The sequence below is a fragment of the Geospiza fortis genome, unplaced genomic scaffold (assembly GCF_000277835.1).
Source record: "Geospiza fortis unplaced genomic scaffold, GeoFor_1.0 scaffold425, whole genome shotgun sequence".
Lineage (NCBI taxonomy): Eukaryota > Metazoa > Chordata > Aves > Passeriformes > Thraupidae > Geospiza > Geospiza fortis.
The window spans coordinates 459,447-472,765 of record NW_005054387.1 but is presented as its reverse complement, the minus strand read 5'-3'; the positions used below and the strand labels follow the sequence as shown (position 1 = coordinate 472,765).

The following is a 13,319-nucleotide window of genomic DNA, read 5'->3' as shown; positions in this document are numbered from 1 at the left end:
CAGGAATTAGGGGCAGAGGGGATAATCAGCAACAGGTTAATTTGTCTGATTAAGGCCTGGGAGATGTGGCACTGGGTGCAGCAAAGTCCCAGCTTGAAAGGAGCCGCCTGTGCTGCCAAGGAAGGAATTAAAGCTGCCTTTGAAAGCCATGGCCATGCCAGTTTAGCACAGCTCCACTGCAGGTGTGGACATGCCCCAAAGTGCACAGAAAGTGCTGAAGAGTTGGGCTCAAATGGCTTCTGACAAACAGGACTCAGGAGTCTGAACACTTTGGGGCGTTTTTGAGAGCACTCCCGGCGCCCTCTCGCAGAGGATGAAAGGTTTGGATTAAAAGCAGCTTTGAACCTGCAGAATGTTTGGAGAATGTTTTCCTCAGAGCAGCTCGTCTATCAGCATTCAGCCCAGCAACACAAGTTTCTTTTGCAATATTTTATTAAAAGGACCTTGGTGCCCACACACACAAGCACTGACAAATCTGAGATATTCTAAAAAATAATTTAAATTACTGGGTTTTTACCCAGTAGGAAACAAAGCACAGAGAAAACCACAGCAGAAGCTTTTTATGGGATGTGATGGTGCTGGATCTACCATCCAAGTCCACACTGCTTTCATTTAGGAACTGAGCATTTTTCATTGCTTTCTCCATTTCAGAGAACCACAAGAAAACCACTTTGGGGCAGACGTGTCTCAAGTTTGGGTCCTTTAACAGCTTCAATCTTAATAAGTAATAATAGAATCATGGGATGGGGTGGGTTGGAAGGGACATTAAAGCTCATCCAGTTCCACAGGGGCAGAGACACCTTCCACTATCTAGGTTGTTCCAACCCATCCAACCTGGCCTTGGACACTTCCAGGGATGGGGAACACAACCCCAGTGTCCCAGGGTGACAAGAATGAAAAAATCTGTCCCAAGGTATCCCCAGAGCTCCTCCCCAACTCCTCATCCTTCCTGCTCAACACTGGCCTATAGTGCTGCTGCTTCTGAAGAAAAACTTCCTTTTTAAAAAGTCACTGGATGTTCAATAGATAAATAACCACCTCTGTACTTAAAAAGTGCAGAACTGTGGCCATAAATAAGCATTAGTGCTTCAAAAATTGTGAAACCACAGCTTTATGGTTTTAAACAGAGACAAGGTGGAATCCTGAATGGTGGCAATGTATTTCAGATGAAAGCTTTCAAGGAGATGAGGAATAGTTACAGGAGCTGGAACCTGAGTAACTACAGTTGCATTAAATTATTCCATCTGCAAGTCCATTAAAAATTGTTAATGGTTTTGTATGGCTTTTATATTTATTGGGTGGGTTTATTCCTATGTGAGTCATACATATTTATTACCACAGGCCAGATAATGGTTATTAATAAAACTTCTTTTATTTGCATACTGTCTTGATGCTGCCCTAAATATTTACAACTGGTCTATAAAATATAAAGAATCCTCAAAAATTCTAAATAGCACCAGGGATGCATCACAACTTTGCTTTTTGTACTTTATTACTTTTTTTGTGTTTTGCTTTTTCAAAACTGGAAAAAACCCTCAGCCTGGTAAATCCATTTCTTTTCTCAAGTCAAAAAAAGCACTAATTCTTTCAAAGCTTTAAAGCACTATTTGTCTGGAGGAAGTGAGAAGAGATCCAAAGTTAAAGCAGGCTGTTTTTTTATAATTAAGAAAATACATATATTTCTACACATAATTATGAACAGTAACAAAAGCTCAGTATTAAAATAGGTCCACTGAATCCCTGGAATTGTGCCTGCCAACTAAAACACCTACTATGAATTTAGTAATGGGTTATGCAAACATAAATTACAAGGCCAGACGTTTTAAAAGGAAAAAAGGTGATTTATTGTCACACTGGAGACATGGCAGGATAGAAGCACAATTTCATTTTTCCATATATTCATCAACACTGCAGATGTGTTAATGCAAAAAGAATTCCAAAATAAAAATTACTCTCAACTGCTCTAATTCTCATCTGTCATTTAATTTGCTTTAAAATTGTTACCAGGAAGCATTTTTTTGCTTTAAGCAAGCAAAACACACTCAAAATTCCTGGAAGAAAATAGGTTTTAAGAGCATTTTACAGACATTCCTCCCCTTAAAAATCAACTTCATCCAAAACCGACAACAACAGAGTGGCCCTGCAGAAACCTGGGACATTTGGGAGGGTGTTTAATAGAAAAGCTTCAAACTATCATTTGTACTTTGGGGATTTGGTTTGTGAGTATTTTTACTCCCCATATTAATAGTTTCTGGTTTTCTTTCAAGCAGATCCAACTATTCACTTATCCACTGTCAGAGCAACAAGAATCTCTCCTAACTGGCAACTCCTAACTCTGTTAAAAGAGTTATTTGTGACAATATTGTGATTTTAATGAGAACAATATGTTCCTTTAATTACACCTGAGTCACTTTGAGGTGGTGCAGATGAGCTTACAGACAAAATAAAAAAGGAAAAATACTAAGTGAAGATGTTTAATTATTTCTTCACTTGGTAAATACACATAAGAAGGAAGAGCAGGGATATTGATGCCTGTTATTTTTGTAATTCTTGAAAATAAGTCAAACTATTGAAAATAAGTCAAACTATTGAAAATAAGTCAAACTAATTTTTTAAAATCTTGAAAATAAGTCAAACTTATTAGTTATTATTGTTCAGAGGAAATTTAGGAACTGAACTTCAGACTCGCTTTGTGAGTGATCTCCATACAAATTCCAAGTTTTATGCTTAGCTTAGCTAAAATAGAAAGTAAGAATGGCTGGTAATTGTTGGTACCACAGTGAGAAAAATCTCCATTATTTCAACTAAAAAACTGACAATATTTTCCCTTAAAAGCCAGTCAATGCTACATCAATAAATCAGATTATATCTTAATGCACACTACATAAAGTCCAACCATCCTGCAGGAGGAAGGATGACAAAATGCTCTGTCAGACTCAGGTTTTTTCCTTGAGTTGTGACCTTGAAAAGGTTCTCCTCTTTCAGCCCTCACCCCCAAGCCTCCCCTGCTCTGGCCACTTTCCAACTGGGTCAGCCCTGCAAGGTCCAGGCCCAGGCAAGAAGAGCCAGGGAAAAAGAAAAACAAACTGTTTGCTTTGCCTCCTTTCAGCCCCAGCGACAGCAGAACCTCACTGCAGCATCAAAGGCTTAACAAGAGAGATTAACTTGTAAATATTTGCTTACAAGTGTGTCCCTTTGTAAACCACAGTAATACCCCAAATATCCCCTTTTCTCCTTTTCTGCAATGGAAAATGCTGCACCCTTGGCATTGCTGAAATCCACTACCTGCAGCCAAGGCTGGGAGAAGAAAAGTGAATTTTTCAGCTCTCAAGAATGCTCAACCAGGAAATGCCCAAATGAAAGAAATCTGCATTACTAACAGCAAGTGATTTCAGAGGAATTAATTTGTTCAACTGCTCCAATGAGCTTGGTTGCATCAGATGTGTCCCCCTCTTGAGTATTTTTGGAGCTCCTGAATAAAGTAATTGCCTATATATTTTCAGGTTTACAAGAAGACTTTTGAGGTAAATGTGTTGTAGGAAATTGATTTAAGAGTATCTTGAAAGCAAATGGAGTAAGAGTAACTCAAAGTGGCCTAAGTCATGTGGTTTCAGAAAAATGCTTTAAATTAAACTTCTCTGCCCAAAAACACAACACAGTCTGCAGGTCAGGGGAGCTCCTTTCCTGGGTTTCAGACCTTTCAAATGGAGTTTGAAAACCATAAACTATGAAATCCTACACAGCAATAATCCCCAAAATATGGCCTCATTTGCTAAAAAGACTTTCTCAAGGCCTGTTATTCCCAAATAAATTGCACAGATTCTGCTGCCACCCTGCCCTGCTGGGAACAGCACAATTTAAGACAATAAAGACAATTATTTAAAAAAAAATAAATTAATGAAGTTTACTGGGTATGGTAGGAATGGTCAATGGAGATCAGTTTTAGGAGAATCCTAGAAAAATACAACTGTGAATTATAATTGTTTTAGTGTCCTCTCACTTCCAATAAAAAGGCAGCAAGAGATCATAATATAGAAATAGATGTTAGAAACAGTGATGGGTTTCCTGTGAACAAAGAGATTATGCTAAAGTGAAATATGCATTAAATAATCCATCCAGGATAAGGTTGGACCTGATTTAACCCCTCTGACTCCACAAGACTGGTGTTTAGATCACATTTAAAGATATGGAAATAGATTTTATTACTTTTCTGGAAAAGTCACATAATAATAATAATAATAATATACTTCTCCATTTAGCTTTTGAAATGCCAAGCTCATGTAGTACAAATTATCATAAAAATCATTTACCTGGCAAACAAAGCTCTTAAGAATAAAAACATGGGAAGACAGGACATGGCACCTAAATATTATCCTAAAGGAGAGGTATTCATCAAAGGGGGAAAAAAGAGAAAACTGGGAGGGAAAGGGAAAAAAAAATAAAAAGGAAAGAAGAGGGGAAAAAAAAAAGAAGGAAAGTGGGAAAAGGAAAAAGGAGGGGGGAAGGAAAAAAGAAAACAATAAAAGGAGTGGAACAACCCAGCTGTAGATGGCAGCAAATCAATATTCACCCCTCTGTACACAGACACTGAGAACATCAATTATCCTCAGACAGACTGTGTGTTTTCAGTAGATTTTGTTATCATTTCCACTTTGTCACACAGACTAGACCAAAGTTGACTGAGCAAAGTCTCTGGGAATCAACATTACCCACAACTCTGAAGATTCTGCTCTCATTTCAAGAACTAATTCAAGCAGCAGATCTATTTAAATTTTTTTTACCCTTAATTATATTATATTTTGCTGTAGAGACTGGCTATTTCAATAGAATAGTCCAGAAACACTGGGGACAAAGAATTTGAGAATTTTGCACTTTGAAAAACGGAGCCCCCTTCCACAATAACTTAATTTCCTTTAGTTCCTTATGACTTACAATTATAATATTTTTTTAAAAGGTTGTGGATCTTAAAGATATGCATCACCTTGACACACAACATGAGGAATAAAACCATTACTTGTGTAACAGAAGATTTTACAGGCATTTTTCTCTCTCTTTGGGGCACTGCAGAACTGATGGAGCAGGATGGGGATTGCTTGGGTGACACTGATGGAAAACAGCTTTGATGTAGGCAGGTAAATGTCATTTATTTGAGGTGAACCAAGGGCTCAGGTCAGCAGGCTGCCCCCTCCACACAGTCAGTGTTAGGTATTATTTTGTTTTCTAGCACTTTCTCATATTCCATTTTCCAGAGCATCCTTCTTTGAGAATTTACATTTCTGTGCTTAGAGGTTCTCCCACATCCCTCCATAACTCTGCCCACTGAACTTTTCATCTGCTTTACAGGATTCTGGTGGGAATTTGGGCATTTAAAGGTAATCTTGACTTTCTCAATCTCACCAGCTGAATTCATTTACAACCCAGAAGCTGCAAAGGGCAAAACCAGCGAGGAATCACTCATTCAAATTTATTATTTTATCCATCAGGATAAAAACCAGGGCCCACAGCAACAGAGCAAGCTCCTGTCTCTAATTCTGGCACCTCACACCTGCCTGATTTTGTAGAGCTCATGATCTCCCATTACAAAATTAGTTGTTTATTTCATTTCCCAAGAGCAGCTGACCCAGGTCCCCCAGGCTGGGCTTTTGTCTTGTGACCCCTGTAATAACCTCACAGCTCAATATTACCTGGCTTACCTGGCCAAATCCTAGAGAAAAGCAATGGAGAGTTACAGGTTAAACAGGCTTAAAAGTGGAAGTATTAGATAAGCTTTTCAATGTTTAAAACAGAAATAAGTAAGCAAAAAGTGGTTACTGAACGAAGAATCTGGGTAAAAACAAAAGCAACATTAGGAACTACCTACACTTCATGCCAAAAATTATTAACCTGTGCACCTGGAATTTTTTAGAGACTAAAAAAACCCCAATTCTCAAAGATGGCAATTCAAGCATTCTGTTATATACACCAGAATTGACATATGAGGACAGGAGTAAGTAAAACAAGAATTTCACAGAGGTTAAAATACCCCAGAAATACCACAGTTGGTCACAACAGTTCAGGATTTGTCACTGTAAGAAAATAATCATCTGATGGAGGCTGGCAATTCACATGATATATTTGGAGATGTCTTCCAAGTAACAGTCATGTAAAATTGATGTTTCAAGTAATCTCCTGACCAGACTCAGCCTTCCACAGTAGCTGCTCAGGGGGAAACAAATTGAGACTGAAAATACTCCAAAACATCTATGAGCAGCAGGTCTGACATGACCTCCTAAAAGGTGTGAGGAGGTAAAGAATATTTTTGCAATAACAGGTTAAGAACCCTTTCTGAAAGTTTCTGCACAACCACTGCTGAATTTTCTGTTCACGTAAAGTTCCCAAACATGAGATCCTTCTTCCCAGAGTCATCTCCCAGTATGCCAAGACAGAAATAGTATTTTAACATTTTTAAATACCAAAAGCCTTAGGGACATTCCTCCAAACATGAAAACATTGTATTGCTTTTTTTGCAGCAATTTGATAATTTGCAAAGAAGGCAGAAATGACCCAAAAAGATCTGTCACAACTTTTAAAGGAAAAAGAAACAGAAATCTCCTCAACTTCATTAGCAATTTCTGGAATCCTTTTCTGCTGCACAGGAGATAACTTTCAAGGGGATATTATGGAAAGTCTAGAGGCAGCAATGAATAGGAAAGTCAAGGCAATCCACACTTGTCTCCTGATTTATGGTGGGACTGGCAAGGGCAGAGGAAAAGAGATGCTGGCACAGCCCAAACCAGGGATGCAGGCACAATACAACACAAAATGGAAAGTACATTTCTGAAACAAATAGTTACATTTAACAATTCCATCTTTGTGGCTTTGTTTCTTCTTTTAATGCCAAGAAAGTTGTTACTTCATTGTGGAAATTGAAATTGAGCTGTACACTGGGTTTTTTATCTAGCTGAAGAACATTCTGCATCCAGGCTGGTTTTCTCCCACAGAACTCTTTAATTATGAAAAAGAGCACACTGGTTGTTTTAGAAATTTAAATGTATCAGTTTGGAGATGCCAGTGTCCCCCTGTGCATTCCCTGTCCACCTCAAGGATGTTTCCCATCCTGGGGAGGTTTCCAGACAAAGCTGCAGTTGCTGATCCCTCCTCCTGATTTCCAACTGCCCCCAAAACTGCTGAAGTTTTGAGAAATATTCACAGACCTCCCTGCTTTTTTGGGGGTGCAAAAAACAACTGAAGGTGAACACACACTGCACAAGCTGTAAGTTTTGTGTGAGGAGGAAATCCACTGCAGTTTTCCAGCTGGACACCCCCACCACCACAGCAAATCCCTTGGACAGGACAGACCTTCCACATCTGAGCTCCCTCCATGCCCCTGGGGATAAAAACTACATCTCAGGTTGGTTACAGCTGCCTGTTCCTACAGTTCAGATACTTCCTTCTAATTCTTTGATCCCTTTTTCATTCTTAGTCAGAGGAAGTAGAAGTTGCTCTTCAGAAACAAAGCTGCAGAAGAGCACCACGGCAGAGAAGGCAGACAAAGAAAGAACCCAAAATTTCATGCAAATTCTAAAGGAATGTGGTTTCATAGGGGTCCCAGGACAAAGATGAGGATGTAGAACCTAGCAGAGATCCCAATTTCCTCAAACATTGGGGATGTTCAGAGTGTTGTTTTTGAATAAATAAAACTCATGTATTCTGGAAGAGAATAGAGGCTACAGAATTGTATTTTGTAAAATAATATTTAAAACCTTCCCATCCAATGATATAACTTCTGTATCCTCCTTACTAGAAAGGACTAATTGCATAGCATTTCCCACTATATCTCAAAGTAATTACAAGAGGATCTGTTTGAGTATATTCTTTCACTTCTCTCCTTCCTCCTTTTCTTCCCAATACTTTGCAAAGGGAATCAACTCATCCTCTCACAGCTCCTGAACTCACTCTTCAAATTCTTTTACACCTTTTAAGAAGTCCTGCACTCCCCAAATTCTCTTTTCTCCAAAGAGAACTGATTTCTGCCCCAAAAAGCCTCCTCAGGACACCAGATAAACAACACTGCCTCTTCCCCAGGAGTCCCTCCTGCTCCCCCTGTCTGGGTCAGCATCCCCAGGGATGCAGGGCAGCATCCCCAGGATGTTTAGTGATTATCACTGTGAGAAGCTGTTGAGATGTAATGGGCATGAGATAAGGGGGGAGGAGTGAGGGAAGGAGCAGCACTGGTTTGAAGAAGCCTTTCCATGGCCACAGCCTGAAACCATGAGAGCCTTGTGGGGGTTAAAGGTGATTTCTTCAGAGCCTGCACAGCTCCCAGGGACCTCCTGCCCTCCCCAGAGCCTGGGGGAGCTCTCCCACCCAAAGCCCAGCTCCAACACCATTCCCAACACCAAACCATCCACGTTTTCCCTGCCAGGCTCTCACCCTGCTGGTACTTTCCCTTCTCCCCTCCCTCCTGACCCCTCAGATCCCAAACAAATGCACTTCACTCCTTCCCAAGCTCTGCAAGCCTTTTCCAAAGCCCAGTTGTCCACTCTCCTTAATCCCCACAAGTCCTGGCACTTTCATCCTCTCAGGCTTCAGATGAACGAGAATCTGAGGTGCCAAGGGATTTGCAGACAAGTCCTGCTCTGCTCTCTGGGGTGTTTATGTAAACCCAGAGAAATGCCCTGGGTGTGACAGAACCATCACCAAGAAAAACCCTGGGCCTGCCACAGAGAGACAGAGCCCCTGAGAGCAGAGCAGGACAGACCCCAAAGAGCTGCATCCCCTGGGATGCAGGGCAGCATCTGCTGCTGGAGAAGCAGCACTGAAGGTTGGGAGAGCTGCCTGCTGCTTCCCTCCCAGGAAGAGCCTTGGAAGGAGTTGGTGCTGGCAGATCAGTTATCTGGAACTGGCTTTGAAATGCCACAACATTCCTGGATGAACAGATTGCTGGCAATCAGCAGGGGAAAAAAATACCCAAATCCACAAAACAAACAGAGGAGCCAGCCAGCCCTGAGCACTGCTCTGCTTTCAGCAGGGAACCAAGTGAGATTATCTGTGGGTTTGAGGTGACTGCTCATGAGGAGTTTAAGCACTCCCAGTTTCTCACACATCATATTCACCTCTCCCAGTTTCCCCACTGGTTTTACCCCTGCTTTTGCCCCACACCTGTCCTCCCAGGGGAGCTTGGCTCAGCCCTGACCTTGTTGTGTTTCCAGTGAAATCAACAGTGAAACTTAATGTGATTTTTGATGGAAAAATGAGCATCTTTGAAGTTATGCCCTTGATATAGATTTATTTAGGCAGCAAAATGTCACTTTCTGCATCCAAGCGCTCTGAGAGCTTGGACTGGTGAAGAATTTTTTTTTGCAATTCTCCAGGTTTCACATTATTATATAATTTAGAGCAAGCCTGTTTGAAGGCCAGTGTTGATGCTTCCTCTAAAAACATCAATCCACATTTCAGTATTTACAGAATGCAAAAGCTCCCTGATGAGGAAAACATCAGAAATAAGCAGATAAGGACCTGGCAATAAATACAAGAAAATTATAGAAATAAACATTAAGAAGAAATCATCACTTCTACATGCCTAAGACCACCTACTACAGCAAGAGACTGGGACAGCTTTTCTCCTTACCTCTGGAGTGTTTTTCTTGAACTCACGACTTTGCTCAATAAGTTTTTTCCTGGACTGCTCACTTTCATCTTGCCGGTTCGCCAATATTGTTGCTGTGGTATCGAGCTCCCTCTGTAAAGAAAAATAAACATAAACAAAATAAACAAAACAAACAAACACCCACAAAAAAACCCAAAACAAGCAAAAAAAAAGGGAAAAAAGGAGAAAAACACGGAAATTCAGTCAGAGCTCTGCTTGTCACAGAAATAAAAAAACCCAAAACCCCTCATACATCCATCCTGTTATTGGGAATATGAGATGGAAGGGCTAGGGAGCAGCACAGAACAAGCACCAGGCTTCCAGAGATCTGACCTCCTGGATAACAGCAAATGAAGGGCTACAGCCTTTTACATTCCATCTTGCAACCAAAACATCACCATTTTTCTCAAAACTATTCATGGTTCTACCCCAGCATGACACAGGACAGGAGCAATGGCACACAATATACACCTCCTAATAAATTCCCAAGTCCAGTGAAGGTTGCAGATCTTGGACATACTCAAATCAGGTTTATTTTCACCTGCCTGCTCTTTTTAAAGATCCTGGTTTTTCTCATTTTGAGTTATGCTACTAGAAAAATTTATTAATTCAAATATTGGTTAACCTTATACTTGAATCTGGACTGGTTACACCTCAGTCACTCTTAATTTCTGATGACATACTGTATATAATTCCATATATTCCACTGTATATATATGTATATAATTCCATACTGCCACTGCAGTACTCTTTTCCCTTTAAGTCTTGCCTTATTTGAATACAAAATTATCTTTTTGGAATCTATTCCTCCAATAGCAGGTATGTCCATTTCTTCTCCAAAACACATATTTTTTTAAGCACCTGATGAATGCCAGAGTATTTTCCAATGGTTTCCACTGAGCTGAAGCACAGCCCCCACTGTTTTCCAGCTTTTTCCAAGTGTTTTATCCCCATCCCAATTCCTCCACTCAGTGCTGTGCCTCCAAATGTCACCATAACAGATTGAACGGGTCACTTATCAGTGCATAAACCAACAACACTCGATCTTCTGTGTCACTTTGTGCCTCTTCTGCAGTATTTCCACATAAAATGAAAAAATAAAGGCAAACCTCTCCATTCAGCTACAGACATCGTTCCCCAAGTCACCGTGAGAAACAAGAATTCATAGAAGAAATCTGGCACTGTTTTATCCTCTTATTGATTCGAAAAGAGAAAAACCTGACTGTGAGAAAAGTTCACGAAAAGTGAGAACAATGTGCTAGAGCAAGTCTACCTTCACCTCATCCCTCTGCCAGGGTGCCTCCATCCTGCCTGCAAAACTCCCAATATTCTCCAGTTTTCTACCAGAAATTTGCCACACTTCTGGAATTTGTTCATAACTCAGCCGCCTGTAAGGGACCAAAAGCACAAGCCTGGGACCTCCTGTCAGGTCTTATACCAGACCCCAAAGAGGTGGGCAAGTTGCTGACTTGTTACTTGATACAAACACTACCATCTAAATACTCTGAAAAAGCCTAATTCCTAATTTTAGATACAGTTTTGAATGGTTAAATCCTGGATGGATGGACATGTCTCTTATGGAACTCCACAATTTGACCTTTGCATGGAAAATACAAAACCTTTTGAGTTCCCAACTCAAGAGGACCAATATTTTTTCCCCTTTTAGGTTTATTAGCAAAAAATTAAGATTTTTTAATAAATATATGGACCATAGTTATCCTAATCCTTGGAAACCAGCTCAATATGACAAATGGATTTGAAGCTAAGCAGCGTGCTGGAACCAGTGACCTAAATATTGACACTGAAATGCTTAAAAATCCTTCTATATCTGACTTTGGGTAAAGAAACAGGGCAACATGTCCACCAGATCTTGGTTTGGAATTCTGTAACATATGTGAAATCTATTGCAGAAAAGTGGGAAATACTTAACAGTTGGATAAACCACATTTGAAATTCATCCCAGCTAAGTTTATGCAAGAAAAAAGAGCAACAGAAACCAATGTGGTTAAGCAGAACTATAAAGAGCAATATAACGGCTAAGCAGAAGGCTTTTAAAAAATATAAACAATCTGGTACGGCCAGAAACTTGGAAAACTATATTTAAAAAGGAAGCACACATTTAGAGCCAAGCAAAGAAAACACAAATCATGAAGTAAGAGGGAATTTCAGTGGAGGAAAGAACCAAGTGCTTTGGTTTCTGATTTCAATCCCTAGCAAGGAACCTGAGCAATGGAAAAGCAAGGCTTTTAAAGACCTGTGCTTCCAAGTTTAGAGACAAGAAAGAAAAAGAACTGGATAAAAAAAGAAATAAATTCCATATTTTGTGCTACCATGAAGAGTCAGGGAGCAAATGACAAAGGAATTTCTCACCTCACTGCCTGATTGATACCAGTGCCATGGTGCACTTACACCAGGCTCCTTCCCTTTACCTTCTGAATTCCTTCTGGGACAGCTCTGATCATTCCTCCCCACAAAACATTTCCTCCTGTGACATATCAGGCACAGCTCACCACTCCACTGAGCTCTGGCTCTGGAGCTCCACATCTTGCGCTGATGAGCAACTGAGAGTGTGAGATTGAATTCCAGCTGAGGAGCAGCAGGTATCTAATCCCATGATCTGATACAAAAGAAGGTATTAAATCTTCAAGCCATGGCATAGTTAATAAGACCCAAATCAAAACTGTTTGGAAAATTGCTAATCTTTTCTTCCTTACTTGATCTGAGCAGTGTACAGTGCAAGTTTCATTTATTTAAACATAATAATAGATACAGGTTTATCACCCACAAGGACTAATGGTGGATTTTTCATACTTTTGTGATTTAATCTCATGAGATAGCCCAATCTTAAAAAAATTAATGTGGCCAATGCATTATTTCTGCAAGCAAGCTCATTTTAAGGAGCAAATAGTAGTAACATCAATATTTCAGACCTGAGTGCATTGTAACACTCAGACAAAAACACTTCCCCAAGCTTTGCAATCACTCCCCAAGTGATAACAAGTAAAAGCAGACATAATTCTGCACAGAGAGATGTGTGTTGGAGAGTCAAAAAGAGGAGCTCATGTCTCAGTATCATCCTTCATCCTTCCCTTTGAAATCAAAGGGGCTCCAATGAAAAGCAAACAAAAACCAGGGCTCAAAGGTGTTGCAGCAGTGACCTGGCTGTGGAAAGGATTCAAAGCCTGGGAGCTTCAGTTCTGAAGCTGATGATTCAACACTGGCTAATGAACTTTGTGGCCCAAAAGAGCCACCTGCAGAAAGGGAGCCACTGCTTGGAGCACATCTTGAGAGAACAAGCAAGACCATTATCCCTCCCCCTGCCCCAAAGTCCCATCGATTTAGGGCAGGCACAGTTCAGAGATAACTAAAGAACTCTCTCCAGGGTTTCTACTTTGACCCATTTCAGTAAATTTACTGGGGGTGGGAGGGAGGCAGTGGGAGGAGAGGAGACAAGAAAGTCTTATGCTCCTGAGTGTGGGAGTCATTAGAAACAGTCCCCAGAAAACAAACATTAAAAGCTTTCTTTCAGGCAGTATAGAAATAAAAAAACTAAAACTAGGAGGGTCAATCCACTATGCAGTGTAACAACAATCACCTTGGAGTGAATTTGTGCTCTCTTAACTCGGGTGCTTCCAGACCCTGTTGGGCTCCCTGCTCATCCTGCCTCTGTCACCCCAGGGTGACGTGGCTG

The 13,319-nt window shown here is 40.5% G+C and overlaps 1 protein-coding gene across 1 annotated transcript in view; it reads right to left on the bottom strand.

Annotated features, from left to right (window-relative positions):
- Nucleotides 1–9,743, bottom strand: part of CUX1 (cut like homeobox 1) — a 190,377-nt gene extending 180,634 nt beyond the window's left edge. The window contains exon 1 of the mRNA XM_031060636.1: nt 9,611–9,743. The gene's annotated coding sequence lies outside the window, so the exon portion shown is untranslated. The remainder of the gene's footprint in view (nt 1–9,610) is intronic.
- Between the last annotated feature and the right edge of the window lie 3,576 nt (nt 9,744–13,319).